The sequence below is a fragment of the Gracilinanus agilis genome, chromosome 3 (assembly GCF_016433145.1).
Source record: "Gracilinanus agilis isolate LMUSP501 chromosome 3, AgileGrace, whole genome shotgun sequence".
NCBI lineage: Eukaryota > Metazoa > Chordata > Mammalia > Didelphimorphia > Didelphidae > Gracilinanus > Gracilinanus agilis.
The window spans coordinates 410,188,105-410,212,485 of NC_058132.1; the positions used below are offsets into that span (position 1 = coordinate 410,188,105).

The following is a 24,381-nucleotide window of genomic DNA, read 5'->3' on the forward strand; positions in this document are numbered from 1 at the left end:
TGCAACCTACTTGAGGTTATACACGGTTACAGTTCCTAGGGATAGTCCCATGTTTTTCATAGAGCACCCTTAGAATGTAGTTTTAGAACTGGAATGGATATTATTGATGATCTAGTTTGCATTCCTACTTCCTTGTTCTTCAGTTGAGGTAGTTGAGGTTGGGAGGTAGTTAATGACTTGCCATAAAAATCTAGAGCCATTCCAGTGTTGTATTTTTTTTTTTCTATTATGCTATATACTACTTATACCTATTTTTACCAAGGATCAACAGCAATTGCAGCTCAATTTTTCTACCAATTTTCTCTGGTCCAGCTATACTATGGCTACTGACAATTACAGACATGATATTTTCCACTTATAGATATATTGGTAGCTTTTATAATCTTTTCCACTAGCTATATCAAGGTTAGTTCGTCTTAAAAACTTTGCGTCTATGTCTCATTTTCAGGTATAGAAGAATAGAAAAACTGCAGATGTAGTTACCCTAAAGTATAAGGCTTAAGATACAGAACCATATATCCTTTCATGGGACTATGGACACACATAGGAGCAAAAGTATTTTCTAGTGCCTCAGATCATTAAAGCTCATAAACTCTTCTATCCATTTGTTTGGAAAAATGAACTAGGCAAGTAACGGGATTCCTGGATAACATTACTTGGATAATAGAAACATAAACAAAGTAGTAAATTTAAATGACAAGAATAGAAATTATGACTTCCCAAACACATTGGCAGGGGGGAAATGGATATGTCAGATATTGACATTCAATCATGTTTAGGAAGCCTGATTTAATCTTAAATTTTGTGATGACTTTTAACCATCATAATTGAAGTGATGACAACAGTTGATTTTTATTGGTAATAATTTGTTAATGACATATTTTTCCCAAAATATTCTTCCAAAGATTTTAACATTTGTTTAGCAGGATGTCTGGTTAATGCTGAGATTATCTAGAATGAATTTTAAGCATGTCTAGAGAGGTGTGACTCTTCTTTTTCTTCATTTTTCCTCCATCTCATGCTTTTCCTTTTTTCCTTTTCACATTTTAATTGGTCATTGTTTTATTAACTTGAAGTAATTTCAAATTTTTCATTGTATAAAACTCCTCTTTCTTGTAGATTACAATCCCAATGAAAGCTCATTACATTTAGTTATCTAAAATAGTCTTTAAAAATAATATTTTAAACTTATTTTACTTTAAATTTAACTCTTGCTGCTTTTCATTAGAAAATGAGAGCTTTTCCCAGCTTCACTTTTGATATTCTTAGCTAATAATATGAACCCTAACTATCCACTGATATAATTTAATTTTCTGTTATTTGCTCTATTTAAAAAACAAAAACAATACAAGTTTGAAGAAGCTCCAGTTAAGGAGGGGTTCATATTCCATTTAATGACAGTAGCTTAATAGAATAACACAGAGTAATGCTGTGTTGCCAAAAAGGGAGAATTTATAGGTAGTTTAAAAAATTACTTTTTAGAGAAAAGGGTGTGAGAACTGATGACTGATATAGTATAGATAAGGTACTGTTGGATAAACTAAATTTTTCATCTCTTCCAGTTGTTGAAGCATTATTGATCAGGCAAGATTTGATGAAACTCACAAGGCAGTAATCCTTGGCTGCTTTTAATCATAAAATTTGGAAATCCTTTTCCTTTTTAAAAAAAGGTATCATAAAGCAGAAATTCCCAGCTTTTTGGGGGGTCATGGACCCTCCGAATCTGCTAGAATCTAAAGAATAATGTCTATTTAAGAAGTCATAATGGAAAGAAATGCTAAATTTCAATTAGAGGTTAATGAAAATAAAAATGTAATTTTCCCTCCATCCTAAAATCTGCCTATAGACCTCAGTTAAGAAATCTTGCAGTAACACACTACACCAACTACCTTTATGGCAAATCAGAATATTCAACAACTTTGACTAAGGTATTATTGCCTCTGTGTAGGGGCTTTTCAGGAGGCTCAGGCTTCATTTCAGTGCCCAAATGCTGCTAATCTCTCATTTCATCTAAGTTTTTTTCAAGTCTTCTCCCCAAATAATGGGAATAAGACTTATACTACTGATGTACCTAATAAAGATATGCTGTGAGGATAAATGGAATTTGTTTTGTTATTTTTTAAGCCCTTTGAGATTTTTGGATTGTTATGTTCATGTCAAATGTGGTACTGCCCTATTTACCCAATAGTTAGGCTTCTAGCACTTGCAGCAAATGGGACATAACCATAATTCTACAATTGACTTTCAAATAGGGAAAAAAGTATCTGAATATTTGAAATATTGTTTGTAAAAGTCTAGAAGCCCCTTGAGGACAGGGACTGTGCCTCCTTATTTATCTTTGCCATCTTAGCATTTAGCACAGTGCCTTGTTAGTAATAGGTGCTTAATAAATTTGTTTTTAAGTGAATGAATGAACAAAAAAACCCCATGCACTTTATTCCAAAAGAGAAGCCCTTACCTAGAGCCTATTTACTTAAACCAGTACCTTTACCAAGAATCTTGATTATATGAATTTTTAGGACTGTAAAAAAGCAGACAGAATGATAGCAATAAGCCTTCTAAAAATGTGCAACCTAATACATAATAAGGGAGAATTTGCAAGGTATGAAATGCTATATAGCCTTAAGGAGTGCTTAGTGTAGTACTGTCTCCTACACACCTGCAAGTTCCTCCTAGGCATCATGGCATTACAGCACAGTAGAGGATTGATGGTCATATAGATCACACAGTTGTTAAGAATATTACATTGTAACTTAAAATGCTAGGGATGTTTCTAATATATTGTAGGAATATTTACATAAAATGTTTTAAAATAAAACTTGACACTTAATTTCTGATACTTATTGTATACCCCACTTCAATGGCAAGTTCTGGGTCAAAGAGGCATTACTATACTCTTTTTTTAATTTTGAGATTTTAGTTTTTTAACTTTTAGGCAGGCAATCTGGATAATTTTTAATCATTATATAGAGATAAAATTACCATGTTTAAAAAATAAGTTGTTACATTGTTAATAGTGGTCTGGGTTGAGGATTTGGAAGTAATGCCTTAGGAAAATAATAGTCCTGTGTATTTTAATGGTAGAAAAATTAAATTTTTCCAGGAATGTGGAAACCAAAATTGATTTAACTTCCTCATTATACAGGGAAACATAGCATCTCCTAGGTTACTTGTGGTGAGGCTTTTAAAATTAAGATTATCTGTAATTTGACATAGTGCCTTCAGGTTGTCAATTTTGACTTTTCTGAGTCTTTTAACTTTATTGCTATAAAATACTAAGTCTTACAGTTTTTTCTTTCATAGTTTGATATAAGTAGGAGGAACAAATCAAATATATATTTTAGCTCACTGTATGGCCAACTTTATATTAACTAAAAGAAACCATAATGTGATATATTTGATATATTTGTGTTTTAGCTTAAAATTATATTTATTTTAGTGTTATATGTTTATGTGGTGGGGAATTTTTATTTTTGGCAAGCTTATAAAAATTTATGTATTCATTTATCTCTAGCATGATCTGAAATTTTAAGCTTTTCAAATTCTCCCTCAAGGCCTTTTTTTTCTTTTGTTTACCTAGTAAAACTTTATGATGTGTTTGCTAAAACTTTTGTGTGAAAAGAATAATTTTTATTTTCTATGGCGGGGAGCTACAAGTGCATTGAAGCCCAGGATTTATTCTTTTTATGTGTATATAAAATATATGTATATATACACACACACACATACACACAAAGCACAACATAAATTATGTTTTTCCAATATTGCCCAATCTCAACTCTAAACCCACCAAAAACATTTCCATTTTGTTGTACATAACGACAGAGAACCTGCTATTGGAAATTCCAAATAATAGGTTATCTACTCATTTAATCAGGGATCCTAGATTATTATAAATTCTGTTATTCTGTGTATAATTTTTTGTCATAGAGGGAACAGGGGAAGCCTAATTATAAGAATATATAATTAGTGAAATCTTTTGCCAATATATTCATTGTCAGTATAGGAAATGGGGTTGAGTGATATGTACCTTCTGTGGCCTTTTTTTCACAGCCTTCTAGGGTGGGAACCTAAATTGGTACTCCTTTATTGTTGGGACTGCTGATATTTAACACTCTTCTTTGGGTTACCAAGTCCATTTTAATTGTAAAGTTACTTTGCACAACATTGCCCATTAAAAGCAATTCCATAAACAGTACTTAGACTTTTAAAAATATATGATTCATTCACATTTTAATCACCTAAATGCTTTTTATAATTAATTCCTACACATTTTCCTATTTGAGAGAAACTGGGTTTCCTTTTTCCTCCTTTAAAAAAAAAAAAACCAAAACCCTACCTTCAGTCTGGTTCCCAGGCAGAAGAGTGGTAAGGATTATGTGTTGTGATTTGCCCAGGGTCACACAGCTAGGAAGTGTGTGAGGAATTTTTTTTTTCTTTAATGGGAGACCAAAATTAAATTGAATCAAGCATCGAACAGTAGATGTAAAATTTAAATGATTGCCACCTCACCTTTCATCATCTCAGAGTAGCTACATTGGACCATTTTATTTATACAAGTGCATTCTTTTACTCTATCCCTTGTCGCTATCTTGACCTATGATGCAGTAGAATTAATCATTACTAGAATTAATATTCTTCTGATTGTAATTATCAGATATCCATTGTGATATCCATTTAGAATTGTGTGAGGGGGATGAATTTTTGCCTAAAACAGTTTAAAAAAATAATTCCCATTGGGGAAAAGTTGTGGGGAATTCTGATACTACTGCCCAAATACTACTGATATTAGGGTCTCATATAAATTGCACATTTTTGAACAGTTTCCTTTAAGACTTTAAGCAGGATAGAGCACTACGGAGTAGAACAACTAGAAGGTGTTATCTTAAAGCTAGGAATGATTTCAGTGGGGGAAGATGGTCTTTAGGGAAAGGCACCAAGGATACAGAGAGAGATAGTACATAGTGATTGTTACTTTTAAGGAAAAGGCTTGACTTGGCAGTGTATGATAAAGCAAAAAGAAGTTTGTTAATACAGTATGCCTGCCGTACTCTTTATTATTGTTTTGAAGTTAAAATGGTGATGGGTAATAATTTAAAGAAGTTTTTTTTTGAAGATTATTTTAAAATGTGAGCACTCTGCAGTTCTAATAATGGACATGCTACATTATTGGTGGTGTGTTTTCTTCTCATACCATTTCAATTTATTAATCAAAAAAGTTAGAAAAAAGGCATAGAAAAACCATTCTTACTTTTAGAATCCCTACTGTTTAGATCAGTGCTGACTATCATATGGCAATTCTATATAAAATGTGCTATGCGTCTCAATACTTTTATTTTTAATAAGGTGGATATCAAAAATAGTTGCTGTGCAAAATGTTAGTAGTCTTCTTCAAGAAGAAATAAATTCTTTTTCTAATATCCTGTGAAATTTCTTCATTCATTCCTTTACTTTCAAGCCAAATGTCAGCAGAGTACTGCTGCTTTTATCTAGTAACTTTGATATGTAAGTATTAATGCATTTTAAAAAGATGTCTGTAATGAATGACTTGTTCTTCATCTAGGCCCATTTAGCTATCTTGTGCAGCTTTTCTATGAGAGACCATTTAATACACTGGGGCCGTGTACTTATGTATATGTATTGTTTTAATTTGTTGGCCATGTGCACCGAAGACCAAAAATTATTGTAAATGAGCTTGTGGAAAAATTAATTTTGTTTTTATTGTTGTTCAGTTTTCTTTTTGTTGATTATCTCTTCTCAATTCTTGAAAAATAAAGTGGGCTTCTTTGGTTTCAGCTCATGGTACAATTTAGTTTAATGCCCATTAGAATTTTGGAAATTAGGTTAATTCCAATATTGAATGGGGATTAGTGAAAGAATAGATTTTAAATTGTTAACTGGTCATGACTAATCTAATTTCACTATTCTAACCTAATGTATATTAAATATGATTTTAAAAGTTACAGACATATTGTGATACCAGTTTGATGTGTTTTCAAAAGTGTTATAAAAATTAAGATGAATCTGCTTAAAAAATCAGTTTCTATTACTGGCTCAGTGTAAAATATGAAAATGTTTTTTGTGTACTTTGTGTATGTGACTTTGCCAGTTACATTAGTCTTCAGAAGTATTTGGATATCTTAGACAAGCCACATTTCTTACAGAGTACATTCCTTTCTGTGGTATTTTGTCTTGTATCTAATGTATAGTAATTATTTTATGGACACATTTAGCATTTCTGTACCAACTTTGAATAAAAATGGAAAATTTAAACACTTTATTATGTTTGAGTTTTTTCAGAATTTATTTCCTTTGACCTGTGTCCTATTGCTCATCCCTAATGCTTACATATGAAGTTAGCCCAGTTTTTTGTTTTCTTAATAAATTTTTATTCCAGTCCTAACAATGAGTATTTCCATATACAAAAAACTAAAAAAGAAAGATGGTACATGAAACCGAATCTCCATTACACATTGCTTTTTAAAAAAAAAGTTTGTATTTTAGCATATTAATTCCAAAGCTGCTTTGCTTTTCAGTTTCCCTCTGAACCTCCTCCCTCTGTATTCCTTTAAAAATGCTTCATTGATTCTCTTGCCTTTTCCCCCCTCTCCTTATAATGATTACCCTCTCTCTCTGTATTCTTCCCATTCCTCAAAAATGGATAATGGTAGCCATTTTCAGATGTTCTTGGACATTATGCTGTCATTATGACTTTTATTTATTAGACATTTACCCAGGTGGTCAAGGTCCAGGTGTTAACACATTTTAAGGAGAAATGGAATCCTTTTTTATTCTATAAACTTAGATATGTGTTTAGTAGAAATAATATTTCTCATTAATCTTAGAAAAAACACTGGTTGTGGTCAGGAGAATGGGATTCTGTGTAGTCCTGTACAGCTGTGCCTTTAGTGACTGAGCATATATCATTTAGGCCAGTGGACATCTGTTTTCTACCTTCATAACATAACATGTCTTGTTCATAAAAATTCTCTTCTTGTCACTCACACAGCTGCCACCCTGGTGCAGACCTTCTGTCCCCTCATGTCTGGTCTATTGCAGTAGGTCTTTAGCTGGGCTTTCTCTTTGAAGTTATTCCTTATTCTACCTTGCACTAAGTTTTCAGAGTGATTTTCCTAAAGTGCAAGTCTGTGACCACATTCTTCTCTTCGTGTTCCATCCCTCCCTTCTACTTGAATCAGAAGGGCGTCCCTATTAACTCAAATAGAATCTCTTTTGCCATTTAAAGCCCTTCGAAATCTGGCCCCTTTTCACTTTGCCAGTCTTTTTACATTTTACTCCCCTGCCACACTGTATTGTCCAGTGATATTGGCCTTGTCCAATACTATACACCATCTCCCCACCTCTGTGGCATTTTACCTACTACTCAGGTCTGGAGTATTATTCTTTCTCACCTTTATCTCCTGGCTTCCTTCACGATTCCACTCAAAGCCCAAGTTTTGCCATCAGCCTCTCCTGGATGCTCCCACTGCTTAGTTTTTGAAATTGCCTTCCACTTGGACTGTGCATATATTTTGTATTAATTTTTTTTCATATTGTCTTCTCCTTTAGAATGTGTGTTCCTAGAGGGTAAGAACTGTTTCTGACTTTCCTTGTATCCCCAGTGCCTGTGCATAGTACCTGGCAATCTTGGAAATGAAGGCTTTGTCAACTGACTTTTTAGAACATGGCTTAGGATACTGAACTAATGAGCTCTTGGCCAGGGTTTGTGTATATATCTAAAGTGGACTAGGATCAGTATTAACTGTAGATTGTCAGATCCGTTTGAGAGGGAGAAAAGTACCTAGATGCAGCCACTGACTTCATGGAACCCTTTGCTGGTAAGAGAAGTAGTTATGATCCAGGAAGATTAACTATAACTAATACTTGAGGTATTCACAAGAATAAATGATAGGTAAAAGGAATGGAAAGCATACGTAAGCTTTCATGGCTTTCTACAAAGCATAGGTAATAAATAACAAAAGGAGCTGAGATCTTATTCCCTGGAGGCATTATGACTTCATAGGTGTCCTTCAGAATTGGTGGGATGTTAGTGGGCCTGAAGTAGAGTGATGGGAAGGAACATTCTGTTTATATAGTACACTTGAGATAGGAGGGGGAGTGCAAAGTGGAATAAGAAAACACCTGTGTCCACAGATGCACAAGCATGAGGTGTGTGAGGGCAGGTATCTATGGAGAACTTTTGGGTGTAGATCAAAGGAAGGACAAAGAGGCAGTGAGTGTTCTGGGATGATGAGTTCCTGATGTACATCACTGAACTAACTGGTACAGATGTGATGGCAGGCTTACACTCTCCAGATTTCTGCTAGATAGCATCTGCTAAAAGTAGAGGAGCTAACGAATGTTGGAATTTCCTCACTGAGAATTTCATCTTTCACAAGAAAAAGGAAGCGATCTGATTCTAGACAATAAATAGGGAAAGCATCTGATTGGCAAAGAGGAAATAGCAAACACTGAGAGCAGTGATCATGGCTACTTGGAACTGGATATATAAGGAGAAAACCAGATGTAATAATACAACCCATTTAGTAGCAGGATGCCCTCGAGAATTAAAGTCTGGCATTTGGATGGCTTCTAGTTAATCTCACATAAGTATATGGGAAAACTGAACATCCCTACCATTTTAATGATATTCTGAGTGACCTTAAATGAATTTTGACTGGGAAGGGACCATGACCATCCAATGCAACTTCTACTTGAAAAGAATACTCCTTTTACCTCACACATGACAAATGGGTAGTCAAAATTTGATTGGCACAGTACCCATACATAATAAATGTGTTCTCTAATCTAATCACAACTCCTCCATCCCCACTTGGGAGGAGTGGGCAGCTCATTTTCACTTCAGGAAACCTGATCAGCTTTTGACCCAACTCTTATTAGGAAGTTTCATTTTTAGAAAAGACACTATTCTGACACATTCTAGCTGTGTGACCCTGAGCTGGTCACTTAACTCCAATTGCCTAGCCGTTACTGCTCTTCTTCCTTGGAAATGAAAACTTGTATTGATTCTAAAATGGAAACTTTGGAATTTGAGGCTGAGAGGAAAACTTAAAGAGCTGCTCCATATTCTAGGGTTCCTTCATTATCATTCTGAAAACTGCTTCTCAGACATACATGAAGAAGTTTCTAGAAGCTGAATTGAAGGAAAAGTTCAATGGAAAATCCTAATTATTTTGTTAAACATGGCTACAGTGAATAGAGGCTGATTAGGGCACAATAAAGTGTTGGGGAAAGCTGAGTGGTGGAATTTGAAGTGGATTAAATCTAATTTTTGCCTTTATCTCAGTCAACCTAGATAGAGTTTTTCCAGATTGAAGTTAGCTTTGTGCCATTTGGAAATTTTTATTTACTTCAGCTCCTTGCCATTGTTAGATTTAATAAGACAGCTGAAGTTATATTGCATTGGTTAGTGGGATCTTCAGTTTCTAAAGAGTAGCAGTGGATATCTAAAAGAACATTTCATCAATACTGATCCTGAAATGTTTGTGTGTTTTGTTTTAGCTGTCTTCATATTCAAAAAAACTTTTCCTGGGTAATTCATATAATCACCCTGTCCCCCATAGCAATTGTGAGTTTGACACAAACTGCCCAGAAACTGAAAATATATTATCTCTTAATTTAGAATGTAATATCCTTAAAGGCAGGGACTTTGTTATTTTCTATTTGTATATATTATTTTTAGTCTATATATTAACACTAAATAAATGCCTTTTCATTTCCCTTGTCAACCTTTTCAGCATCTCAGTGTAGGTGACTCAAATCTATTAAACTGAGGCCCTCTGAACTTTAGTCCCAGTTCACCCAACTGCCCATTTGACTTTTCAGACTGGATTTTCACAGATACTCAAATTCAACATGTCCAAAACAAAACTACTCCTAAATGTGTTTTTTTTTTTTGTTTTTGTTTTTGTTTTGCTAAAGACACTACCATTCCAATGCCCTACCTTTGGTTATCCAACTCACAGTGCCCCCAACTTATTTGGGGGCCTCATCTTTGCTTAGATTATTATAACTTCTTTCTGTCTGGTTTCCATCTCCCTACACCACATTGTTCATTCATACGGTGATTATCCTAAAGTGTAGATCTGACAATTTAATTTCCCTACTTAGTCAATGGTACTGACTCTCTTGTGCTTCCAGGATCAAATATAAAATGCCTCTGTTTAGCCCTATATTTTTTTTTATTTTTATTTTTTTATTTTAAACCCTTAACTTCTGTGTATTGACTTATAGGTGGAAGAGTGGTAAGGGTAGGCAATAGGGGTTAAGTGACTTGCCCAGGGTCACACAGCTGGGAAGTGTCTGAGGCGGGATTTGAACCTAGGACCTCCTGTCTCTAGGGCTGACTCTCAATCCACTGAGCTACCCAGCTGCCCCTTAGCCCTATATTTTAAGTCTCATTATACATTACTGCCCATTTGTCTCTATGCCTCCGCCAGAAAGATAGCTCAGTTCATATGGTTAGAAAGACTTGAGATCAAAATTGGCTACAGTCACAAGGTGTGTGACCCTGGGCAAGTCACTTAACACTTTTCCTCAATTTTCTCATCTGTAAAGAGGGAATAATAATAGTACCTATTTCCCAGGGTTGTTGTGTGGATCAAATGAGATACTATTTGTAAAATACTTAGGTGAGTGCCTCATACACAGTGGGGACTTTTATAAATGCTTGTTTCTCTTCTCTTCCTGAATTCTGATTCAGCCAAATTGATGATCTTTTCTGCTTCTCACACAAGGGATATAATCTCCTGGCTTTTTTTACTTTGCCCCTGTAAGGGTGAAAAAGGGGTTTTATGGGCTTAGTATATTAAAGATGGTCTATAGAGGATTAAACTATTATCAATCCTCAATTAAGAATAATCTCAAATCAAAATAGACTTTTATGGAAGTTTATTTACATGAGAAAAGAGAGAGAGGAAGAAAATAAGAACCTATCTCACTAATTAATCCAGGTAGATCTTAACCCTCAGCTGAGGGTTAAAGGGCCTGAGGCTTGGAGGTGAATGGAGCAAACTTCATTCACAGAGTCTATAAAAGGAAGTTTCTTAATAGAAGTTTAGGAAGATTCAGTCTTTAAACTCACCACTTAGAACAGTCTTGGTCACGAACCAGCAAAGCTCCCTCAGGTCCCCTTCACCAAACCAGAAGCAGCCTCACTCACTCAACTCCCTTTTTTGAAGGGGTCACATATGCGTCACTTCCAGTGCCTTCCCTTAGTCTCCGTGTCCAATCACAATAGATGCTTTCTTATAGAAAGCATAGGGGGTAGTCCATTGATTCTAATTCATCACTCACTCTAGCACATGTGGGTTAGGACCTCCCAGAATTGGAAGGTGCTCTCACCTTTGGTGATTAAATCTAAAGATGGGCAGTGTAGACTTCATCTAATTATCACACTTCCAATGCCTGAAATATACTCCCTCCAAATTTCCACCTCAGATTTCCCCTCTTCCATCAAGCACTACTTTTTAAAAACTTGAAACCTTAAAAGATTTCTTTTCCTTGCTAATTTCTAGTGTTTTTCTTTTCTTTTATTATATTTATTCTTTTCATATTCTGTATATAATTATTGCCCTTCCCTTCTTCCCCTGCCATCCCCACACCCCATATAGAATATGGGCTCATCGAGAGCATTTTTTGGTATCTCTAGTACTTGAAACACAGTAGATGCTCAATAAATGCTTTTCCACTTGTTGCCCATTGGGAACAGACAGATCAAGGAATAATAAACTATAGGCCACACATGAACCTGGGTCACACTCTTCTACCAATGCACCTGATATTTGTAGGGGAAAGTGGCCACCTACAGAAACATGCCAAGCAGCCACATGAATGAGGAAAATCTATGTGCTTGGGTAATTCACAGGTTTGAAATGATAAATTGCAGTGACCACATTCTGTCTCAGAAGGTGTCCAAAAAGTTCTTTGATGAACATAGATTCTGACTGAATATTGGAATGAATGGAGAATATGGTGTACTTCAATGATGTACAGATGAAGATGTAATTAGGGAATTTTTTTGGTTAATAATTGGGGAAATTTGGATACTTGAACTGTTCTTTAATTAGAGGACAAATGTAATTTATCTGAATATAAACAAAATAAAGAAAATTTGATTAGTAACCATAAACTGAAGTGGAGTTAGAAGAGGACCTGAAAGATGAGAGAGAAGCGAAAGGAGAGATTTCAAACATGCATCTGGAAAGACAGATAACTATAATTGCTGTTGAAATGTCAAGCTAAGCAGGGGATAATACTACTCTTATCAGTAATAAGAAAAGTGAGGAAGAGGGGAAGGTTTGAGGGGGAAAGATAAATGAGTTCAGTTTTGGACATGTTGCATTTAAGAAGTCTATAAGACATTGAATTAAAGATGTTTAATAGTTGGAAATGGGAAACTGGAGGTCAGGAGAGTTTAGGGCTAGCTAGAAGATGATAATTGAATCTGTAAGAACTGATTTAATCAAGCAAAATAGTATAGAAAGGGAAGAGTAGAGTTCTTAGGAGAGATACCATACCCATAAACCTGAAGGAAGTGATTAAGTAAAAGTGACTAAAGAAGTAATCAGAAAGGCAGGAGAATTAAGACTAGTATTCCATTAAAACTACATAACAGTCTGGCAGAAATTAGGTTTAGACCAGCTCTTCATACCTTTTACCAAGACAAGCCTCAGGTTTATACATAACCTAGGTATAAATCAAATTAGAGAAAATTAGGAAGAAATTGCCTTTCATATCTGGTTAAGAGAAGTGTTTGTGGCTAAACAAATGATAGGATAACAGTATAAAGTGGAAAATTTTGATTACTTAAAATTTAAACATTCTTATACAAACAAGTCAAATACAGCTGAGATTAGAAAGGAAATAATTAACTGGAGGGAAAAAATCTTTGCAGATGTTTCTCTGATAAAAGAACCTTGTTGTGTCAGGAGTGGGGAACCCTGTTTCACCATCTCCCTTTACCTCCCTGTAGATAGATAAGAAAGAGATTGAGAGAGAAGATAGATATGAAACTGATTCACATTTGTCAACAATATCCATTTCCCAGTTGATAATCGAAGGATATAAACAGGCAGTTATATTTCTTTTCAAAAAGGTATACCTTTCCCATACTTTATATCATAGAATTATCCAGACTAAAAATACCCTTTGATTACTTGTGGTCCTATTCTTTCAACCAGCTTTTTTTTGTTTGTTTGTTTGACCCCAGAAACCTGCTGTTTTATTTCTTTGAATGAATAAACATCATCCTCATTAGAGAACTGCACCATATGGAAAGAGTAACTTAGAAAACAAAACAAAACCAAAAGTCAAAACAAAACCATTAAACTGTGAGATTGTTAAAGCTTAGATCAGATGTCTCAAATGCCATCTTCTTTTGTGATTTCTTCATTATCCATGGCACCAGCTCCCTTTCCCCTTAAGTAATTTCACCTTTCTAAAGCCCTTTGTACTTCTCAGGGAGGCTGAATTGCATTCATTTTATTGTATATACATCTGTCTATTCCTCTTTCTATCTATCTATCTATCTATCTATCTATCTATCTATCTATCTATCTATCTATCTATCTATCTATCTATCTATCTATCTAACTAGATTGTAAGCTTCTGAGGGCAATAACTTTCTTATTTTATCTTTTCCTCCATCTTCAGCACAATTGCTCCTACCAGTGATGTCTTAATTGCCTAATCCAGTGACCTTTTCTTAAATCTCATCTCTTTTTTACCTTGGTCTCTCCTGCTCATGATGTTGTTTCACCCAAGAGAAAATAACTCTCTCAGCTCTGCTCTCCCACTCTCAGATTATTCTGCTTTACTTTGGTCATATTCTGGCACATGTTTATTTATCTAATCCTTGGCCATTTCTACCTTTAAAATATCCCTCTTCTTTCTGCTCATAAAGCAACAGTCTTGGTTCAGGCTATCATCTTTCTCCTGGACTCTTACTTTTCTCCTAGCCTGAGGTCTCTCTTCCTCATCAAATATATTCTTTCTTCCTCCCTTTTAGCCCATATAACTTAATAGTTGCTAAGATATGTTTCCAAATATCTCATATACATCCACTTTGGTTTACTCACATGGTGCAAGCTTGAATAGCCTTTGTCTCTTCCCCTCTCCAGTCTACCTTTCACTCAGCTAGCTGCCAAAATAATTTTCCTAAAGAGCAGGTTTGACAATATGACTACCCTATTCAATAAACTCTAGTGGTTCCCATTATTGCCTTGGGGACTAAATGATATAATATGAAGATCTGAAAAACTTAGGGGAGAATGGTGGGATAGAAATAGCATTAGGTTTACAGTCACTGGACTTAAGCCCAAAGCCGAGTTGTGTGCCCTTAATAACTTCATCTGTAAAATGAGTATTTTGGACTACATATCTTGAATTCCCTTCTAGCTCTAGTTCTGTGTTCCTATATGATAAAGTGAATGTTGTGTTTTTTAATGACTTTTGATAATCCTTAAATTTTGCTTTTTCAATCAAGAAGCATGTATCTTCTCTTCACCCTACTTATCCTTCTCACCTTCTCTCTTCCCCACTTAAAAAAGAAAAACAAAACAGCTGAGAGAAATGTGGCCCAAAGAAACAAAAGTGATTGTTGCTGGGTCACAAAATTATTCTCACCCAAATGGAATTCGAACCCTGGTCTTTTAATGGTTGACTCCCAAGTCTAATATTTTTCTTCTTCACAACCCTGCATTTCTATGTTAATATCAAATAATGAGGATCTGTGTCCTAAGTGTATTCTTAAAACCAAGTTACAAACAACCATAGATATTCAGACCAGTTTCAGGTTAAAACTCTTACGTATTTTTAGAATAGAAGCATATTGCCTTAGTGGTAGTGATTGGCTGCTACAGACAGTAGCTGTCTAGGAAAAGTCTTTATGAAGTCCTTCATGTTAACACTGTGCTAAATATTTAGTGTTAGAAAAACAAGAAAATGAGAGATCCTGCTCTCAAAGAGCTTACATTATAATAGGGGAAGACAGTCATAAAGGAGAGTTGGAAAAGGTGTGGCATGTCTAAAAATATCCAGTAATGTCTTTTCCCCTCCCCTCCCATTTCTTCTCCCTTTCACTTTCCTTCCCCTTCCTCTTATCCTTCCCCTTCCCCTTCCCTTTCCTCTCTGTCTCTGCTTCTCTCTTCCTCCCTCCCCAGCCCTTTACCTTCCATTTTATCAATTCTAAGGCAAAAGAATGGTAAGGGCTAGGCAATTTGAGATTCAGTAACTTGCCCAGGATTACATAGCTAGGAAAAGTCCGAGGTCAAATTTGAATCCAGGTCCTCGTAGCCTGGAGTTCTATCCACAGTGCTACCTAGTTGCCCCCTCAGTAATGTATTTTCAAGGTTCAAGAAACAGAGCAAACCAGAATGAACATTCCACACATCCTGAAGCTAGAAGGGTGGGACTGAATGACCTTTAATAGTTCTGTGAATTTCTGGAAAACATCAAATCTGTGAGACATTGCCCTATTAGAACACTATTTGAATGCCAGTATATGAATGGATTTAGGTGTGGGTGTTGAGATATTTTGGAAAATGCCTTAACACTGTGTCTCTATCATTAGTGAAAAAAAATTTTTTACTAAGTAAGAAGGTGAAATGGGACTGATGATGTAAACCTGGTTCCTTCATGTAAATGTTAGACAGAATTCGAGATCATTCTTCAGAAGTGATTGCCTAATTGTTATTTTTTCTTATTCATTAATCTAGAGAACCACTAGAAATAACTTAGGGAGGGGTATTAATTAGTAGCTCTTTTTCCATTTTTTAAAAAATCATTTACTTTAGAGATTATAGTTACATCAGAGTTTACCCAGGTAAACTCATCTCAATTTACTGATTTTAAAAATGGCTAGTGTTTTAATATTGGTGATTATGGCATGCAAAGAAAAATGCCCAAACAAATGTATACAGGATGAATTGAAGATGACTGGGAAGGCACTAATAAGATTAAGGGGGACTTCATACATAACTGAGAGAACTTAAGGCACTTATGAGAGTGAATTAGGGAAGATAGTTTAGTGATGTGAGTTGAGAAGAATTAGAAGAGGATGGATTTTCTTGGAGAATGGCCTCAGCTTTTTTTTAGTAAGGTATAAGATAAGATCTTCAGCTGAGAGAGTAGGTCTAGGGAAGCTTAGGTTAATGTTTGGAATAGCTACAATGATGAGTAGGAAAATGAATTGATTAAAGAGTTGTAAAGAGGATTACTTTGTTGCAGTATGAACCCATTTGAGATAATTTTCCTGCTAAGTTCCTTCCTATTTGTTGATCTTGATCCTTAGGTTAATTATCAATTTATTTGGATATGAATGGTAGATAAGACAAAGAAATCCATAAATTCCTCCACTACGCTGAATGGCTCTATTTGAACTCAGAAAAGCCAAGCCATATTTTTTCCCTTCCTTCTTGCCTTCCCATTTCCAGTATATTACTTGTCTTTTCTCCCCTCCCCCTTTTTTGCATAGAAAAATTATTTTTTTTCTGTAGCCAAAATCTACAGGTGGAAAGGCAATTCAAAGTTCATTTATTCCAACTCCCCCACTTCCCAGATAGAAAAACCAGGCTTGGAGAGATTAAATGACATCAATTAGTGCCTAGGTTCCTTGATTAAGCCCAGTGTTGTCTTGGGAATGCTTCAGATGTGCTTTGTGCTAGTTATCAAAATGATTGAATATGATTAGTAATTTATACCCATGTCTGCCCCCAGCTCTTTCAAAGAAACTGATGTCCTTTGAAGTTTGAGTTTAGGCCACGTAAGTTAGCATTCAGTTTATGTATGTTTCCCAGATTTTCCTTCAACCAGGACATGTGAAATGATCACTAGATGTATGGAAATGTAATTCAAATTGAAAATGCTGAATACTTCCCCTCTTTTAAAAATATATTTTTTTTATTTTTTTCCTCCAATTATACGTAAAAACAAATTTTAACATTTGTTGTTTGTGTTTTTTGTTTTAATTTTGAATTCCAAACTTTCTCCCACCCTCCATTCTCTCCTCTCTCTCTGAGATGGTAAGCAATTTGATATTGATTTTCATATGTAATCTTGTAAAACATTTTCCCATATTAGTAATTTTGTGGAAGACATCTCAGAAAAACAGCAACAAAAAAATAAAATATAGTATGTTTTGGTCTGCATACAAACTCCATCAGTTCTTTCTATGGAGGTGAATGACATTTTTCATCATATCTTAGAGGTTGTTCTGGATCACACTATGTTGCCGAGATTAGCTAAGACATTTATACTTGTTCATCAAACAGTATTGCTGTTACTATGTGCTGTGTTCTTTTGGTCTGCTCACTTTACTTTGCATCAGTTCTTGTAAAACCTTCCCAGGTTTTTCTGAAATTTACTCTGCCTCTTTTTAAGGATCCAATATACTCTTTGAGGCTCTGAGTTGCTTACCTTCTACTGGGAAATACAATACATATACAGATGCCTATATACAAAATAATATTAGGAGAGCATGACCTGAAAAGGGAAATCTAGAAATTTTTGTCTATTTACTTCTTTGTATAGTGGCCTTTGATCTGCTGCAGTCAGGTGAAAACATAACAGTTCTATTCTATTTTTACCTATATGATAAACTTAAAATTCTGAGAGTCTAATTCTACTATGTCTTAGGTAGGCTTGTCTTAACTCTCTCAGAGTCCACCATATGGTTTTAGAGCAGAGATCAACACAGTAAGACTCTTCTTAGTCTGCATTTTGTCACTACCAAGGAATGGTAGGTATGTATCCCCTTGAATTTTTTTGTTACAAAAAATTAAATCTAAACATCTTACTGAAGTATATTCCTTCTACTCACATCAACCTGGATCTTTCAATTCCCTGTTTTCTTGACCTCCAACAACATGTCTCTATTGCTTATTGCCAAATTTTAAGATTTTATTGAGACTCACCAAGGCAGATTTTCTTTTAAACCCTTCTGCATGTATTGCCAATTCTGTCATCAGAATCTTATTGTGGTTGATCTTTACAGAGAAGAACAATCCCTTCCTCCTTCCTGGGAAGATGTGGGGGATGAGGGAATTGAAATTTTGGGGGTGGGGCAGCAAGGAGACAGGGAGCAGAAATACATGACAGATGACTAAGAAAGGTAGCTTTTTTGATATTTACCTGTTTTTTCCTTCCATCTATCAACTGGTTTCACTTGCTCTGGCATTTAATTTACTTGCTACCATAGTAACCAGGCCTCCTGCCAATCTTCCCTTTTTCCTTTTCTTTTTTCTTTCTCTGTCTTATGTATGTTTGAGGGGGAGGAAATAAATGGAAATCTACCAGTAAAGGGGCTTGCTACGCTTGGAAAAGTCCTAGAATGATACTATACCTAAATTTTTGTTGTTATTTCTAGGAGGTGTGGTAATATCGCCTAATTGTAACCCTTTAGGATTACAATTTAAATTTTTATACATTCCTGTTAAGAGAATGTTAATATTGAGGGATAATGCCAAATAACAAAGTGTTCATGATGGTTGCCAAAATTTCTTTCTAAACTTTTATCCAAATGAGATCCTCTAACTTAAAGGCATATAAATTCAGCAATTTGTTGTAATAATTCAGTAAGCATTTTATGAAACCACTATTTTTATGTAAGAGATTGTGCTAGGCAGCTGAAGGATTATTGCTTTGATACTTCAGCAGATATGTGAATTCACTTAGGTGGATATGCTCTCCAGGGGAACATGTCATAACCCATCTATACCTTCTTATTTTATATTGCTTGGCTACTAACTGAGTAGGTGGGGTGTCCATTGATTTTTCCTTATTCTTTCTATGTACCTGGTTCGCCTTCTTTTCTGAGTTATACAGTGGCATAATTTGGGATGCAAAGATGAGGTATATAATTCCTGTTCTTACGGAGTTTACAGACCAAAGATGCTATCATGATTTTAACTTGGGCCACTTGAAATATTGAAAGGGTTGGGGGAGTCAGTCTTGTGAGTGTCTTGTCCAACTTCATCTTATCACAGCTGGGCTGTGGCTGGGCAAGTCATTTAAGGCCCATTGCCTAGTTCTTACCACACTTTTGCCATTGGCACTGAGTGAAATAGAATTAAGTGTTAATTAAACTTTCCTCCTGCCAGTGGTCAGTGCATTAAAGGTATACATTTCTTTATGTGTTAAAAGGAAGAAAATTATTCTCAGAGAAATTTTAGAGGAGTTACTTAAAAATAATTTTTTTATTTAGGATTGTAGAAATGACTTATCCTATCTATTAATACTATTTCAGTTAATATTATTTTGACCTCCATTCATTCATTTATTTATAAAACCCTTACCTTCTGTCTTGGAATTAATACTGTTGGTTCCAAGGCATAAACAGTGGTAAAAGATAGGCAATGGAGGTTAAGTGACTTGCCGTGTCTGAGGCCAGATTTGAACCCAGGACCTCTGTGTCTAGGCCTGGCTCCCAATCCACTGAGCCTCCTAGCTGCCCCTGATCTCTGTTTATTTTAAAAATGGAATGACTACAGAAAATCAGAATTACCTACCAATTGTATAGTCTTTCTTTATTCTTGAAAAAAGCGAGTTTTTAAAAGGAATTTTTGGATTTTTGAAACATACAATATAAGGCTCTGAAATTATTTTGCTATATTAGCCTTTTCCTCAATGTAATATACGTGACTCTGTGTGTGTGTGTGTGTGTGTGTGTGTGTGTGTGTGTGTGTGTCTGTCTGCCTAAGTAATATAATACCAATTTATTTGTTATTTGGATTGTGGTGTAAATAGTCCACTAAATACAGTATAGAAGTTTGAGTTTTTATGTTTGCGTTTTTTAAAGTTTTATTGCTCACTTTTTAAAATCATTGTTTCTCAATTTACAGCTGCTATTGAAATCCTTCTTCATAACAAAGAAAAACAGTTAAGCAAGACAGATTTAACAGAAAATAATCAGTTAGAATAAATATATTGTATTCTCCACCCATATAGAAGTTCAGTTCACACAAAACTCTCTCCACTGACATTTAAAAAGAGAATAGAGGTTGGTCACCTCAGATACTTAGCAACACTTAAGACAGCAAGCTTAATACCATTGTAGATACACAAATACATGCCCAGGCATGATTGTTTATCTTTATTTCTTCCATAAACTTCCTCTAATGTCCCAACTGAGGCTCATTCTCCTTGGTTAATTTCATCACTTCTCCAATTGGCCTAATATTTTTTTTTTGTTCTTTAATTCTCATATGATTTGCCACTAAAATTGGTTACTCTCTCTGTCATCCAAATTCTTGACAACAGTGTTTAAGTAATGACAGGTCCAGAAGTGGACATTAAAAAACATACAAAGAAAAGTAGTTAAGTCCTTTTTTTTTTTTAAATAACTTATGAGTTATAGGTTCATAGATTTATAGATAGATTGGACCTTAGAATTGGGAAGTTCTGTTGTACAGAGATCTTAAAGATGATAAAGTTCAAATCTCTTATTTTACAGATGAGGAGACTGAGGCTCAGGAAGATAAAATAACATGTTTAAGGTGAATGGACAGAGGTGAATGCACGTGCGTGGGAGAGACTGAGGATAAAAGTTTTGGTGCGGCACCATCCCCTCTCTCTATTTCCCATAACACAGCTGGGGAGCCTGGCTGAGAGCCAAGGCTGAGAATCCACACACGTGGTCTAACTTAAGTTAGAAATATAGGCTTTTACTTCTACCTATTTACTTTTTCTACTTCAAGTGGTTTTTAATAAACTTTATGAAAATAATACTTGGAGTTATTAATTTAAATTTAACACCTGGAAACCAAAGCCTATATGTTAAAGTTGCATGTTACCAACCTGATAGGCAGTGTGGCATAGTGAAAAGAATGTTTGATTTGGAATGAAGACTTTGGGAATTCGAGTCTGGGACCATGAATCCTGGTTATGCCTCCTGCTGTCAGAGTAACCTTTGTTTTCTTGTCTCTAAAATGAGTTTAAGTCCTCAACTATGAAGAAAGGAGTTGGGATGGAAAAGAACTACTGGGAGTCAGATCAAATGTCTTGCGAAAGGAGGAGCAAGCTAGGAACCAGTAGATTAGGGAACCTGGAAAGGTGAGAGGTTGCTGAGTAAGCTTAGAAATTTCCCTTGAGAAGCAAGGAATTTATGAATATGCAACACCAACAAGATTCTGAATCATAGGGATCTTAAAACTGCAAGACAGGAATTTGTACCCTCATTAGATAGTAGCTAAGGAAAGTATGAGTAATTGTTCCAAGGCAATATCTAGACTAGAGGTTCTTAACTTTTGGCAGTCTGGTGAAACCTGTGGATCTCTTTTCAAAATAATGTTTTTAAATGAGTAAAGTAAAATATGTAAGATAACAAAACATTTGCTGAAACACAGTTATAAATTATTAAAGGAAGCAATTTCACAGTCTCCAGATTAAGAACTTCTGGTTTAGAAAATAGCAAGTAGAAATATTAGAATTATGATAACATATATTTAGAAGTTGAATAGACCTTAAAAGTCAACCACTGAAGGGGGCAGCTAGGTGGCTCAAGTGGAATGAGGGCTAGGCCTTGAACTGAGAGATCCTTGGTTAAATTTGTCCCTAGACATTTCCTACCTGCATGACTGTGGACAAGTAAGTCACTTAACCTCCACTACCTAGCCCTTACCAAATCATTGTGGTTCCAAGACAAAAGGTAAGGGTTTTAAAAAAAATCAACCAGCCTAGAGACGGGAGGTCCTAGGTTCAAATCTGGCCTCAGATACTTCCCAGCTGTGTGACCCTGGGCAAGTCACTTGACCCCCATTGCCCACCCTTACCACTCTTCCACCTAGGAGCCAATACATAGAAGTTAAGGGTTTAAAAAGAAAAGAAAAAATCAACCACTGCAATTCCCAGTTTTTATAGATGAAAAAATTAAGTAAAGCCCAATTACTTACCCAAGATTGCATAAGTAATTAAATATAGGAGCTAAAATTCTAGCATTGCTTTCCTTTTTTCCCCAAACTGGAACTTTTCTACTATAAAATGCAGTAAGCAATCTACTATAAAATCTCAGTAAGCAATTTCTTTGGATCTCAAAACCCCATGTGGTGGTGTTACATGGATATGTATATTTATTGAGATGTCCGGTAGACTTGTAGTATGTTCTAGGTTCTTACTATATATGGCAAATTTAAACTTAGAAGAATTAGCCAGAATGTGTTGATAATATTGTATGATGCTGTCTGTTTGTAGAGGTGTAGTGTCAGGAATTCACAGTTCAAATCAGTAGTTTATTTATTTATTATTATATTTATTTATTATTTATATGTCAGTCCACATTTATTAAGCACCTACTATGTGCCAGGCATTGTGTTAAGTGCTATGGATACAAATATGAAAAAAGACATCTCTTGCCCTCAAGAAACTTAAAAATCTAGTGGCAGAAGACAACTCAAGAAAACTGAAAAAGAGAGGTGGATGAGGAAGCCAGAAAAGTGCCAAAGTAGTGCAGCCAGGTGGGAAATGAGGAGATTGTTGTCCTGAGCACTCCCCTTAAATAGAGGTTTTGGATTTTATGGCTCTAATCTCCAATCAGAGGGGCAGAGGGTAGTATTGAGGCTGAGGATCAAGGCACATTCAGATTTGCAGAATGATGAGGTTTCCTAATGATGAATTTCCTGGAGCATGGCAGAAGAGTTAGAGAGAAGTCCCAGAGTAGTTCTGCCAGATGGGAAATGAAGAAATACCAATTATCTTCCTACCCCCATCCCCCCAAACTGTCCCCTTCATATACCTTTGTCAGGGACCACTACATGAATGGATTTTTCCCTAACTGCCTATATCACTCCACTCAAAAAACAATAAAGTAGTTTAGAATGTGGTCATGGAATTGGAGACACTGTTCATCTGATCTGTATTTGAGCAAGAATCCCCTCCTATGACGTGCCTAACAAGGGATGAAAACCTCCATGGAAGGGAACTCACCACTACCCAAAGTAGTAGTCTGTATATTTTTGGCTAGCCTCCATTTTGAGGGAGTTTTCTTTCTATTGAGTTTAAAATTTTTTGCCTCTCTACAATTTCTAAACCCTTACTTTTAGTCTTACATTGTGGGGCCAAGGAGAACAAATCAAATCATTTTTCCTTATAAGCCATATTCCTGAAGCCAATTAGCATATCCCCTCCCACCGGTCTTCTAGGCTAAATGTCTATTCTTTCAACAAGTTATCACATGGTTTGATTACAAAGAAATTGTTAGCCTCAAGACTGTCAACCAAAATAATTTTATTGAAGGCTCCTGAGGTATAGTGGAACCAAGTGCTAGACTTAATGATTATATCTAGGCTCATTTTACTTCTCAAGATTTAATTTTATTATAAAATGGAAGTAATAGTACTTGTACCATTTACATAGGGTTGCCTTATAAATTGGAGCTTCCTTTCTATGTATATTAGACATTGCTCTTATAACATTTTTTGGGTTTTTTGTTTTTGTTTTTGTTTTTTAGCTATTCATTCTCCTTAGCAGGGCCTTTTGGCAGGCCATTATTTAGAATTTTGGCATTGACCATATGGTATGCCTTTTTAACATTTCAAAGTTGTCTTAAATCTTAGACTGCTTTTAAAATTATTTTTTTGTCTAAGCATGAGTTGCCTTAATATGTTTTTAAAAATCTCTTTCTAGAGTTTTTCTTTTTCATACTACTTGGCTAATCTGAAATCTCAAGATACCAATTGTGTTCCGCAAGTGCATTAATCCTTGAGTTAACCTTTATATTTAGTAAGTAAAACAAAAATATGTTTGGCTTATTTCTTTGTTGGTAGTGCTATTAAATATCTTGTTTCCTTTTTTTAATATAAGAGATCATAGGATTATAGTATTATAGATCTAGATAAAATGAAAGTTGTTTTTTTAATAAAACCCTTCCTTACCTTCCGTCTTGGAGTCAACATTGGCTCCAAGGCAGAAGAGTGGTAAGGGTAGGCATTGGGGGTCAAGTGACTTGCCCAGGGTCACACAGCTGGGAAATGTCTGAGACCAGACTTGAACCTAGGACCTATCGTCTCTAGGCCTGGCTCTCAATCCACTGAGCTACCCAGCTGCCCCTGAAAGTTTTTTTAAATTGATTTATAAGTTCTTATTTTACAAAGGATATTCTAAACTTGAAAATGCATTATTTAGAATTACTACAAAGAAAATGCTTTTTGTTAGACAAAATTGAAACCAAAATATGTTGGCCAGAATTATTGTTGTCTTTTTCATCTAGTCATTCCTGAATTTTACATGCTTTTTATCATAAGGTAATTAAGAATTATACCATGATCTAACAAAAATGATATTTTTAATAGGTAATTTTAAAAGTTGCCAGATTATTAAAAGACATAATTAAAAAATTTTTTTCTTGCTTACTTATTCTATATCTCAGGA

The 24,381-nt window shown here is 35.2% G+C and overlaps 1 protein-coding gene across 1 annotated transcript in view; it reads left to right on the plus strand.

Moving 5' to 3' along the window:
* The window catches only part of MRPS6 (mitochondrial ribosomal protein S6), a 63,706-nt gene that overhangs the window by 25,407 nt on the left and 13,918 nt on the right, over nt 1-24,381 (plus strand). The window lies entirely within an intron of this gene.